This window comes from Triticum urartu, chromosome 1A, assembly GCF_056163025.1.
Source record: "Triticum urartu cultivar PI428250 chromosome 1A, HENAU_Tu73, whole genome shotgun sequence".
NCBI classification, from domain to species: Eukaryota; Viridiplantae; Streptophyta; class Magnoliopsida; order Poales; family Poaceae; genus Triticum; species Triticum urartu.
In genome coordinates this window covers 13086543-13100254 of record NC_141873.1, presented here as the reverse complement: position 1 = coordinate 13100254, position 13712 = coordinate 13086543, and the positions used below count along the sequence as shown (strand labels likewise).

Genomic DNA, 13712 nt, shown 5'->3' with positions numbered 1-13712 from the left:
ATGAGGAGCAGCAAGGAGTGGGCAAGAGGAGAAGCCCAAGTAATAATATGTAGAGGGGAGGCATGGAGAAGATCGTCAATGTTTTCAAACAAGGAAGAAAATGATGTATATATGGACTGGAATGTGCTCTGCTCTTCTCTGCTATTCAGCTGAGTGTCTCACGCGGAATGTCACTGTGATCCATTTGGGACTAAGAAAATTCAGATTAGGACAGCAGTAGCGACCACTACCTCTCTATACAATACAAGGCAGGCACTGTTATCATGAAAACTACTCCCTCCGTAAACTAATATAAGAGCGTTTAGAATACTAAAATAGTGATCTAAACGCTCTTATATTAGTTTATAGAGGGAGTACTTGCTAATCGGCAGGATTTACGAGCTCCCTAGCACACCAAGGAGGACTTTGAATGATGCTTTCCACCGAGTGGCCATGCACCTAGGTCAACTCAGTCATGATGCTACTATGGACTCTGTTCAAGTCAAGCATGACGGTCCCACAAAAGCTGCCGTGGGCTATCGTCAAGTCAATCATGGGGCTTCCACCAGGAAAGCTGTATTCTTGTAATCCTCCACTATGTTAGTGAGCTCTCGGAAGTGCTAACCATACCCCTCACAGCATGCTAATTGTCAAAAGGCCAGCCAACAAGGCAATGGCCTGAATGATCATGCCATTGACCTAAACCAGAAAACGCATCTCACATATTCAAGGGTTATCTTCTAATATATATTTTTTAAATCATTTTACTGACCAACCCAGAAATATTTGCTTTGATGGTCAAATACTACAAATGCAAATCAGGGGATATCCATACAAAAGACCAACACTTAAAAAGTGTTACCGCAGACAGGAATACGACAAATGTTGTAAGCTGAAGTGTTACCTAGGTTAAGTCAGTCATGATGCTTCCACTAAGTGACCATGGACCTAGGTCAAGTCAGTAAATAATGCATGCACTAAGCGGCCATGGAGTATTTTCAAGTCAACCATGAGGCTTCCACAAAAGCTGTTGTGGGTCATCTTAAGTCGACCATGGGGCTTCCACCAAGCTTTCCTGGAAAGCTGTATTTTTTGGAGTCTTCCAATATGTTAGCGAGCCCTGGGAAGTGCTAACCATACCCCTCATGGCATACTATTGTCAAAAGGTCAGACAACAAGCAAATGGACTGAATGATCATGCTATTGACATAAACTAAAATATATACACCTAACATATTCAAGGGTTTTCTTCGAATACAATTAAAAAAAACTCATTTTAGTTCCAACCCAGAAATGTTTGCTTTGATGATCGAGTACTACAAATGCAAATTCAAGGCATATAAATACAAAAGACCAACACTGAAAAGGTGCAACAGAGACAGAAATACGAGAGATGTCGTAAGCTAAAGTAGGCAAACTTGAAAAGAAGAGACAAATTAACAAAAAGGGAGTGGTCCTAGTGCCAATATCAGACGCACATCTTCAGTACTGAAATTCAACTTATACCTAGACAAGCTTTGGGGCCGTCGCAGGCTGGCAGAATAGTGCAAATGGCAGCACACAAGGCTGTCCTTAACCTACCATCGGTCTTCATACCAGCACAGCCTGCACGTTGTTAGAGACTTAGAGCAACAACATAAAAGAACAGAACTGTTTTACCTACGGCTGGTGCAGGAGGTGTACTGGTTGAGGACAGTGGCAACTGAAATGAACGGGGACAATGGTGCCTGGTTTTATTGCCGAGCTGATCTGGAGGCAGAGCCGTGACAGCATCGGTTGGAACTCCGGCGCATGAAGCCGGCACCCCATCACGAGGTACAAATTGACTAAAATGCAACAGCGGCAGCTCCCATTACTCTGGAGGGGGTCAGTCCACATCTGCAATAACATTTAGAAGGCTTCAGATGCATATGGTGTTAATGATAACTGCAAAATAAGAAGCGCTGTGTTTTCTTCTGGAAGCAAGTAGCAGAGCATATGACCACATTGTGGCTGATGGATCCCTCCCTGTCACATTCCTTTACAGCCACTAATACAAGTGGGGCGACAATGCGCAATCCGATACCGACCATTGCGCATAAGGCCCAAGCCGTCACTAACGGGATTACGTCTGATATGATCCTTGTGGAAAATGTTAGCGGAAAAGAGAGCTTCGTTTTGGCGACCGCTGCAATAGCGAGGAAATTTCTACTATCACTTCCAACAGCGAGGAAATTTCTAATCCTTAAAAATTTCTATGAAAATCCTTTGAATCAAAAGAGCCCTTGCTGTTACTTGCAGAAATTGCATCCTTGTAGCACATGTCAACTACAGAAAAATATAGCATTCCTCAAAATAAAACTAGTTGACCCAGATTCAGGGTTGTGCAGTAGCATGACAGTATGAATCAAGCCTGAAGCAGCAGTAACTAGTCTGATGTGGTTCGACTAATCAAGTGCAGTAGGAAGAAATGCAGACGAGGCGGCTCACTTGTCGGCGTAGTGGGGGAGCTAGAGGTGGACGGGCTTCTACATCTCCGGCGACTGCACTGCTGCCCACCTGCGCCTGCGGGGGAGGAAGTGATTGATGAGGCGCTCGAGCTTGCCGGGCGTTGAAGCGGGGGTCGAGGAGGGTCGGGGTCGTCGTAGATGTGAGGTGTGGTGCGCGTCGCTCCATTTTTATTTCTTTTCCTGCAACGAACACACACTAGAGCTGTGGCCGGCTGTCATGATGGTATCTCACTGCTCGTCTCAGGGGCTTGGTTAAGGCAGGCAATGCTCAGATGACTGGTACTAGTAACTATGGTTAATTGAGTACTCGCCATGTAGAGAAAGGCCTAAAGAAATGTAATACTCACTCTTATCCAAAAAAAGCTTCATGACTTTAGTTCAAATTTGAACTAAAGCTAAACTAAATCCACGACACTTTTTTTGGATGAGGGAGTAGCTTTTTGTCATTGTCGGCCTTGTTGATATAAAAAGGAAATAGAATTTACCTGATGTAATATTGGCGAGTGGCTTCTGCTCTTGAGAACATAGTGCAGTATTTCCTTTACAAGTTGTCTGAGAACATGCATCTCTTTGTTCCTGTTGGTTGTGTTAACTCCTTGTTGTCCAAGTTTACCATCAAAGTAATGAAGAAGCAGCTTACAAGTGACACATCTCTATGAATGCCGCAAGTATAAATACATATATCAACTATCCCAGCTTACAAGTGACACAACTATAGTATGGCCATATTTTGCTCAGTGCTTGCTTCCTTTATTCCTTCTCCTCAACAATAGAACCTCAATTTTTATTTTTTTTGCTGAGACAAAGCGGCCTACTCTCTATGAATTAAGTTTATTACTCCCTCTGATAAATATTAGTTGTTGCTGAAACAGATGTATCTCGACGTATTTCAGTGCTATATACATCCGTTTGAACGACAACCAAATTGGATCAGAGGGAGTACACTGAAGTTGCAGCATCGGATTGTTCTGTTAGAGCTGCAAGGAGTCTTGGCATAGGGGGCATATCGATCTCCTGTAGACCCTCGAGGACCCGGACCACTTCACCCATCGTTGGCCGATCAACCTCATTATCTTGGATGCACCAACATGCAACTTTGCAAACCCTTTCAGCCTCTTCCAAATTGAAGCCACCATGTAAACGTGGATCCACTATACTCTTCACATCTCCACCATGAAGCTTGCTGATGGCTTGCACAGGGAAATATTCATCATGTTGGTAACTGCTGCTACTCCTAGTATTGTGTGATGTTTGAGGTGAGGAATTCCTCCTTCCTGATATTATTTCCAGCAGTACCATGCCGAAGCCGTAGACGTCGACTTTCGGTGTGATTGCCACTCCGCTAAGCCACTCTGGGGCAAGATAACCTGCAGTTCCTCTGAATGAAGTCAGAATTCGGCTAAAATCCCTTCCCACAAATGCTGCCAGCCCAAAGTCTGCAACTTTAGGAATAAATGATGCATCCACAAGTATGTTCTCTGGCTTAATATCGCAGTGTATGATGCTCTCATGACAACGATGATGCAAGTAGGACAGTCCTCTAGCAACTCCTAGGGATATCTGATATCTGATGTTCCAATTCAGGACGACAGCATTTGCATTGCTCTTCTTAAATAGATGACCATCAAGAGACCCATTTAACATGTGTTCATACACAAGTAATCTGTGATCACCTTCACAGCAGAAACCAATCAATTTGACTAGGTTTATGTGTTGGATAAGTCCAACTGAGCTCACCTCTGCCCTGAATTGCTTCTCTCCTTGACGGGCCCCATCAAGCCTTTTCACTGCTACAATAGTCTTCGAGTCACTTAACACCCCCTTGTATACTGAACCAAAACTTCCGACACCTATCTTTTCAGAGAAGTTTTTAGTAGCACTAACTAAATCAGTATATTTGAAGGCTATAATCCCGCCAGCACTACCTTGAGTGTCATAGTATAATGGCAGCAAACCACACCACATGAATTTGTTCCTCCAATCCAGTAACAGCAACAACAGGAGCATGAGTAGCCCAAACCCAACAATGCTTGTGACAGTAACAACTCCAACATTTGGTTTTATTTTGTTTTTTCTCAAACTTGGCAAGAAATCTTTGGCAGAAAGACGGAGGTAAAGAACATCTTCAGAAGTGATATCAATGCCGTTGTTCAGATTTACGCTAAGCAATTCCCCATTCCAGACATAGCATCTGTTATTCTTATAGGAGTAAGCAGTGCAGGAGCAGGAACTGAGACAAGCTTCTTCACATTTGATCTGAGTAGAAGCAACGACTATGCTCTGCGGGTTGTAGGGCAATGTAACTTGAGCAATTGGGTGGAACATGTCTGTTGAACTTGTGATGTTTCTGTCACTAGTGCAATGTAATGGTGTATCTCTGATGCATCCTCCTGTTCGGTCCTCAAACTCCCAATCTTGCGGTGATTGCTGAGAGAAGCTCTTCATACAGTCACAGGATAGCTGTGCATTGCCATTGCAGACCGTGTAAGGTCCACAAGTAGCGGGAGGAATGCAGGGATTGTTAGGTGAGGCATATATGGTTTGCCAAGATTGATTAGCTTGCGACCAAAGATTCAGCTTTTCCTGACCAGAGATGTCTAGTGAGATAAAAAAGGAAGACGACTCATCAAGTGAAGTGTACATGTAGTACTCCTCTTGGTCGTTATTAACATATGTTGGGTTCATCAAACCTTTGGTGCGTGGATCCATATCTAGCACTGCCTTGAGCATTGGTACAAGATTGAACGATGATTTTGTGGAGGATGCATAAAGCCAATATTCTACCAAGGGATTGAGACGCTTGAGGACGAGCCCCTTGGTCTGTTCTAGTTCATAGCTGTATGAGCCAGGACCCGGATCAATGAGGCTCTTCTTTGAGATGGCCTGGTGACTGAAACCAGTGACCTTGTTCCGGCCAAACTTTGCACCAGGAAGTATAACATCTGTTGGGTAGTCGAAGCTCTGCCACACCGGTAGGCCGGATGATGGGCTCTCTTTGAGGGCAAGGTTTCCACTGTTCAAGAGAACGGCAGTACTAGTGTAGTTTCTGCTGAGGTGTGTCCTATTATTTACAACGCGGGTTGACCAAACAATGGATTCATTGTTGGCGGCATGGTTTACAATGACAAGATTGCCATCACTTGATATCTTGAACCGTGTTTGGTTGATGATGGGGTCAGTGATGGGCTGATCCCTATTAGCAACCCATACAGAAGTGCAAACTGGGATCTTATTGAACCATATGCCAAGGTACCACAAGCTAGGGCTGGGAGATGCGGTGTTCTGAGACGACTTACTGATGGTGCTTGCTGGCTGGAACTGGAAGAAGCCGAGCGCGAACTTGCTGTTTCTCGAGAAGAGCTTGCCCCCGACAGCGAGCACTTGGCCTTCCATGAGAGTATCATTGTATGCGGCTGCAAAGGAGGAACACCAAGGAGTAGTGTGGAAGAGGAGAAGCCCGAGTGATAATATGTAGAGCGGAGGCATGGAGAACATTGCTGCTCTGCTATGATATTTGGAGAAGGAAGAAGATGCTGTATATATAAGATAGAATGGAAGAGGTTGAGCTGAACAAGTATGTTCTGCTGACTGTCCAGAAAAGTCACCACAGTCCATTTTGGACCCATTCAATTCAGACTTTGGCTGCAACTTGAACTAGGTTGATGTACACCCACTTAGTGCTATCTCTATATGTACATAATACAAGGAAGTATTACGATAAAAAGTATGTACTGGGTTAGCTTGTCTACAAGGAGAACCTTCAATGAAGCTTCCATCAAGTGGCTGGATGGAACCACAGGTGAAAATTCAACTGATAGCAACACAAAATACCAAGAAAAGTTGCGTACAGAAGTGTGACCACAGAAAGACAGGAATATTGTTTGACGAAATTTTGTAAACGTGTAACCTATGTCAAGAAAATACAATTCATGCGAAACTACTATTCGCCACTTCTTCCTCATGCTTGAATAATACTAGTACACTCTACACCCATGTGTACATGTAAAGCTTTCTATTTCTCTAGAAAATTAGCTAGGATCATGGTGTGAGTCGGCAAGCACGCATGCATGTATTTGGGCTCAAGTTAACCTGCAGAGGGGAAGAGAACGGAGCCTGCGTCACGAAGACTCGCAATTTACAAGCCGCTACCCGAGAGCCATCGATCAAGGATTACTTGGATAAACTCAACTCCTCACTCGGCAAAATCCGCAACATCAATATATCAATATATCTGAAAGCAGAGCACCCATAGAACAGGCTGCCACCTCTACTGTCAGAACAGGAAATATGGAAGCATGGCAAAATGCAATGTAATGTCCCCAAGTGTGAGTGAAGAAGAGATTAATTCTGACCCGCAAGCCTTGTGGAAGCTTTTACTTTAAGCTATAGTGCTCATAACAAGTCTACGCAAGTTGGACCTGCAATGGTGGAAAATGCAATTTCGGAAGAGCGGGGTGGGGGCAGGGGAAGAGAGAGCTCACCACCACCACCAGCCATTGCTCAACTTGTAGAACCAGAAACCAGAGGCAGGGAGGCCGTCGTACAGCCGCTGGCATGTCTGGCATGAACACTCAGTGCCAGAAGCAACTCGTTAGACGGAGAGCCCGAGATTCGACCATCTTTACAGTATGAATTGGCTTATCCAGGACTATATAGGAATCAGACAGACATTTGAAAATACCAGGTGATTATACAGCTTATGCATTTTCCTGATTAGATACAGTTTGACCTGCACTGTAAACAGAAGTTTCGAAGTTCCAATCCCAGGTCTAAAAAGAACACCTGAATTATCACGTAAAGGTTTTTATTGAGGATGAATTTCTGCAGCTTTTTCTCAGCAATTTAGTATGAGTGTGTAAGCACAGTGCAATGCAGTACCTTGAGAAGCTTATGCTTCATGCTTCGTTCCAGATGCCAAAACACAGCACATAAATACATCAGGACATTTGCAAACAGTAGAAAGGCAGAAAAAAAAAAGGGGCAATCGAAAGAGAAACAGTTCTTTGCTGCTGGTAGAGAATCCTTTACCAAATTTGTAAAATTTAGGATGTTTAAAAGCCCAGATGTAGTTATTACAGTAGGAGGGATGCTTCTGCATTGCTTTGTCAGCATGGACTCAAGGAGACAGAGCACTTTATGTGACGAATTCCCGTCCACTGGTGGCTGTTTCTTCTAGGTTGCAGCATATAAAAATGACATTGTTAGCCAAGTTACTTCTGAGAAAAATAATTCAAGGAAAGAAAGAATGCATTGCATTACTATATAATATGGTGAATATTATGAAATAAGAATTCTATCATCATTATAATCTCCAAGAAAGGCAATAATATCCTCAAGAGAAGATGGTGATAGGAGAAAAATCAACACAGAACAAGTGCATTTATATGTAGTAATAGTCAACACATTACATACCTTCATGTCATCTTTGGCCATCTTCAAGGCTGGATTCATTTTATCATTCGTCTGAGCATGTTTCCTTGCCAGACAGCCACACCGGTACTGTGGGTCCAGGCTGCTGACGTCGTGCATGAAGAGGCCCCGCCATCGAGGGAGCATGAGGCATGACCAGGCTATCGAACTATCCCAACAACAAAACATATGCATATTTCTAGTTCTGCCATATTTTGCTGCAATGCTTGCTTATCACAAAAACGCAAATAATAGAAGATTTAGCAACTGCAAGCTTGCTTTATTCCTTCCACTCAACATTACAGTTTCCAAGAATGTGCTGAAACAAAGATGAATAACATTGATTGCATGCGAAACACTTTATGAATTATTATATTACATTGAAGTTGCAGATTCAGACAGTTCCGTTAGACCATTAGAGCTGCAAGTAGTCTTGGCATCGGGGGCATATCAATCTTTTGCAGACCCTCAAGAACCCGGACCACTTCAACCATAGGCGGCCGATCAAACTCATTATCTTGGATGCACCAGCATGCAACTTTGCAAACTCTTTCAGCCTCTTCCAAATTGAAATCCCCATGCAATTGTGGATCCACCAACCTCTTCACATCTCCGCTGTGAAGCTTGCTGATGGCTTGCACAGGGAAATATTCAACATTCTGGTAACTACTACTGCCACTAGTGTTGTATGATGTTTCAAGTGAGGAATTCCTCCTTCCTGAAATGATTTCCAGAAGTACCATGCCAAAGCCGTAAACGTCAATTTTCGGTGTGATTGCAACTCCGCTAAGCCACTCTGGGGCAAGATAACCAGCAGTTCCTCTGAACGTAGTCAGAACTCGGCTAAAATCCCTTCCCACAAACGCTGCCAACCCAAAGTCTGCAATTTTAGGAACAAAAGATGGATCCACAAGTATGTTTCCTGGCTTAATGTCGCAATGTATGATGCATTTGTGACAACCCTGATGCAAGTAGGACAATCCTTTGGCAACTCCTAGGGTTATTTGATATCTGGTGTTCCAATTTAGGACAGCAACAGCAGCGTTGCTCTTCCCAAATAGATGACCATCAAGAGAACCATTTAACATGTGTTCATACACAAGTAACCTGTGATCACCTTCGCAGCAGAAACCGATCAATTTTACTATGTTAATATGCTGGATCAGTCCAATTGAGCTCACCTCAGCCCTGAATTGCTTCTCTCCTTGACGGGCACCATCAAGCCTTTTCACTGCTATACTAGTCGAGTCGCTTAAGACTCCTTTGTATACAGAACCAAAACCACCTCCTCCCAGTTTCTCTGAGAAGTTTTTAGTAGCACGAACTAAATCAGTGTATCTAAAGGCTATTATCCCACCACCAGTACCTTGATTGTTGTATAATGGTTTGAATTTGTTCTTCCAAATCAGTAACAGCAGCACGAGCATTAACAATAATCCAAAACCAATAATGCTTGCAGCAGTTACAACTCTTATGTTTGTTTGATTCTTCTTCTTTTCAAACTTTGCAGCCGCGGCAAGACGGAGGTAAAGGGCATCTTTAGAATTATTGTCAATGCCATCATTCAGATTTACACTGAGCAATTCACCATGCCAGACAGAGCATCTGCTATTGTTATAGGAATAAGCAGTGCAGGAGCAGGAACTGAGACAAGCTTCTTCGCATTTGCTCTGAGTGGTAGCAACATCTATGCTTTGTGGGTTGTAGGGTAACACAACTTGAGAAATGGGGTGGAATATGTCTGTTGAACTTGTCATGTTTTTGTTGTTACCACTAGTGCTGCAATGCAAAGGTGTGTTTCTGATGCAGCCTCCTGTTCGATCCTCAAACTCCCAATCCTGTGGTAACTTCTGAGAGAAGCTCTCCATACAGTCACAGGATGGCTGTGCATTGCCATTGCAGACTGTGAAAGGTCCGCAGGTAGCAGCTGGAGTGCAGGCATCGGCAGGCTCAGCACATATGGTTTGCCAAGACTGGTCGGCTTGCGACCAAACATTCAGCTTGACCTGACCAGAGATGTCTAGTGAGACAAACAGGGAAGACGATGATTCCTCCGGTGATGTGTACATGTAGTACTCCTCTTGCTCGTTGTCGACATATATTGGGTTCATCAAGCCTTTGGTGCGTGGATCCAAATCTATAATTGTCTTTAGTGTTGGTAAAACACTCAGTGATGATGTTTTGGAGGATGCCCAATGCCAATAGACTACAGAGGGATTGTTGCGGCGCTTGAGGACGGCGACGCCGCTGGTGTCTAGTTCTAGGCTGTATGAGCCGAGACCCATATCAATGAGGCTCTTCTTTGATATGAACTTGCGACTGAAACCAGTGACCTTGTTCCAGCCAAGCTTGGCGCCAGCAAGTGCGATATCTGTTGGGTAGTCGAAGCTCTGCCACAACATCACTTTGCTATTTGTGAGTAGGGCAAGGTTTCCACTGTTCAAGAGAACAACGGCATTGGAGGTGGTGGTGTTTATGCTACTGGCTTGTGTCCTATTGACAATATGAGTGGACCAAACAAGGGATTCAGTGATGGCATCAGCACGGTTTGTGACAATGACCAGATTGCCATCACTTGAGAACTTGAGCTTTGTTGAGTTGATGTTGGAATGGGCGATGGGCTCCTCCCGATTAGCAACCCACACAACAGTAAAAACCGGGATCTTATTGAACCATATGCCAAGGTACCAGCTGGAGCTGGAGCTGGTGGCATTCTGAGACTTACTGATGGTGGTCGTTGCAGGCTGGAAGAAGCCGAGCGCGAACTTGCCGTTCGTTGAGACGAGCTTGTCGCCGACGGCAAGCACTTGGCCTTCAGTGAGGGTATCACCAGCAGGTGCAGACAAGGAGCAGCAAGGGGTGTGTAAGAGGAGAAGCCCAAGAGCTAATATGTAGAGGAGAGGCATGGGTAAGAGTGTGAACGTGCTCTGCTCTGCTCTGCTCCGCTATTCGAAGAAGGAAGAAAAGAATGTATATATAGACTGGAACAGGGAGCAACTGAGTGTCTCACGCGTAATGTCACAACGATCCATTTGGGACCAACCAAATTCAGATTAGGACAGCAGTGGCCCAATTCGAAGAGTGTGAATGTGAATGTGCTCTGCTCTGCTCTGCTATTCAAAGGAAGAAGAGGATGTATATGTAGACTGGGACCAACCAAATTTGGAATATGCGGAATGTCACTACGATCCATTTGGGAGCAACCAAATTTAGACTAGGACAGCAGTGGCCCAATTCAGATTGGGGCCACTACCTCTCTGCATAATACAAGGCAGGCAGTATACCATGAAAACTGCGTGCTAGTCGGCAGCGCACACCAAGGAGGACTTTGAGTGATGCTTTCCACCAAGCGTCCAAGTCAGTCCTGAGGCTTCCACTACGTGGCCATGGAATTTGGTCAGGTCAACCATGAGGCTTCCACAAAGGCTGCTGTGGGCCATGCTCAAGTCAATCATGAGTTTTCCACCAAGCTTAACAGGAAAATGACATTTTAGGTATCTTTCACTATGACAGTGAGCTCTTTTTATTTCGCGAATACGAAAAAGTTTTGTCTATCTTTCATTGATATGAAGAAACAGAGTACAAGCAATACTAACTGTAAAAAAGGTCAACCAGCAAGGCAATAGCCTGAATGATCATGGTATTGACATATTCAAGGGTTGTCTTCAGATACAACTTTTAAAAATCATTTTACTAACCAGCCCACAATATTTGCTTCAATGGTCTAGGAACGCAACTAAAGATGTTAAGGGGATCATTTCATCGCCCGTGGCAGTAGCGACCAAATTTCTATATGTCAACTGCAGAAAGTAATTATGCTATTCGAAATCCAACTAGTTGACCAAGATTCAGAGTTATGCAGTAGCATGACCGTACGGATCGAGCCTGAAGCAGCAGATTAGGCAGTGACCGCTGCAATAGCGAGGAAATTTCTACAGCATGACCAACTAATTACTACTGTTACTTACAGAAGAAATTGCATCCTTGTTGTAGCACATGTCAACTAGAGAAAGAAAGAAAACTAGTTGACCAAGATTCAAGATGAGGCGGCTTACTTCACTTGTCGGCGTAGTGGAGGAGCTAGAGGTGGACGAGCTTCTTCACCTCCGGCGACTGCGCCGCTTCCTGCCTGCACCTCACGCACACAGATGAGTCGGCGAAGCTGCGAGGGAGAAAGTGGTCGACGAGGCGCTCGAGCTTTTACCGGCGTCCAAGTGGGGGTCGAGGAGGGTCGGGCGGAGGCGGCCGGTCGGGGTCGTCGTAGAGGTGAGGTGAGGTGAGGTGCACGACGCCCGCCTGCATATCCAACATCGGTCGCTGGTGCGCTCTCTCCGGCCGCCGCGGCGAGGCTGGGAGGCGAGCGACCGACGGCGGAGGGGTGGGAGAAGACGAGAGAGAGGGGAACGGGGCGTCGCCTGCTGGGCCGGGCCTGCCGTGGGCCCACCACCTCAGCGACTGCATGTGGACACCGGCCCACCGCTCATGACCACAAATCCTATGCTCCCACCTTTCAAAAAACAATTTTAGATGTTTTAAAAACATTTGATTTTTAATTGTGAAGTAACTCCCTAAATAATTATAAGCATCCGTTGGTTTACCAGGATTTTGTATGAATTCTGTAGGATAAGGTTCCTATAAGAAAATTTTCTTCTATGCTTTCTGATTTGTATAGAAATGGATTCTTATTCCTATGTAGGTTTGATTCATATCCTTCACATTTCAATGGATCTATGAAAAAATTCTATCCTATGAACAAATTGTTATCTCTTTTTCTATGGACCCTGCTTGCTGGAGAACGGTCGCCCGCTAGGGTGGCATTTTATGTGTATTGGGGTGGCAGTTTTGAAAACTGTCATGGCAGTTCCTTTTTTTTGTTCTTTTTAGTGTTTTTCATAGAAAACTGCCAGCCTTGGATTAGATTCAGATCGTACGGCTCTGGGGGTGTTCGCCAGGAATTGCTCCATGGGGAACGTCGGCTAGATAAGATTTTTGTTTCCTATGCTCCCACCTTTCAAAAAACAAATTTAAATTTAAAGGTTTTAAAAACATGTGATTTTTTAGTGTAAAGTAATTTCTCAAGAATTAAGCCTCTGTTGGTTTACTGGAATTTTGTAGGAATTCTGTTGGATAAGATTCCTATAAGAAAATTTTCTTCTGTGCCCTTTGATTTGAATAGGAATGGATTCCTATTCCCGTGTAGGTTTGATTCATATCCTTCACATTTCAATGGAAATTTTTTTAACTGGGTTCTACGGAAAAATTTATATCCTAGAAAAAATTGTTATCTCCTTTTCTATGGACCCCGCTAGCTAGCAAACGGTCGCCGGCTAGGGAGGCATTTTATGTGTATTCGGGTGGCAGTTTTGAAAACTGCCGTCGCAGTTTCTTTTTTTGTTCTTTTTAGTGTATTTTTCAAAGAAAACTTTCACCCTTAGATTCAGAACATAGGGCTTTGGGGGTGTTCGCCAGGATTTGCTCCCTGGGGAACGTCAGTTAGATAAGATTTTCGTTTCCTATACGAATTAAGATACATGTCATCTTATTTTCTATTACTTCACTATTCCTATGGTATTCCTATCCTATAGAACCAAAGGAGTCCTTACCAAAGAAAGCTAGTAAAGGAGTAAAAAGTAAGAAATACTCACATCCAGCGTCCCCTCACATTTGCTTCATTTCTGGTTTTTCAAAATAAAAGTTAAGTCGATCTTATTTGTCCTATGCCTCATTAGCATATCCCTCATATGAAACATGTCAAGAAAGACATTTAATTAAAAAGGTCTTTGTTAGAAAGTATGGAGTAGTACTTCTTGAAGTACGCAATCTGCCTTTGTTATC

General features: G+C 44.0%; 2 pseudogenes across 3 annotated transcripts; both read right to left on the bottom strand.

The window, feature by feature from the left end:
- Positions 1–329: 329 nt before the first annotated feature.
- On the bottom strand, positions 330–8018 carry LOC125542534 (G-type lectin S-receptor-like serine/threonine-protein kinase At2g19130 pseudogene; annotated as a pseudogene). 2 transcript variants are annotated; one of them, XR_015616686.1, is made up of 3 exons: positions 7881–8018; positions 2449–7631; positions 330–1857 (listed from the first exon to the last, which is right to left on the bottom strand). The product of XR_015616686.1 is annotated as a G-type lectin S-receptor-like serine/threonine-protein kinase At2g19130 pseudogene, transcript variant X2 (transcript). The 2 variants fall into 2 exon arrangements; XR_015616685.1 differs by having other exon boundaries at positions 2449–7640; positions 7881–8011.
- Positions 8019–8134: 116 nt separating this feature from the next.
- Positions 8135–12262, bottom strand: LOC125542559 (G-type lectin S-receptor-like serine/threonine-protein kinase At2g19130 pseudogene; annotated as a pseudogene). Its single transcript, XR_015616695.1, has 2 exons — positions 12082–12262; positions 8135–12006 (listed from the first exon to the last, which is right to left on the bottom strand). The product of XR_015616695.1 is annotated as a G-type lectin S-receptor-like serine/threonine-protein kinase At2g19130 pseudogene (transcript).
- Positions 12263–13712: the final 1450 nt, after the last annotated feature.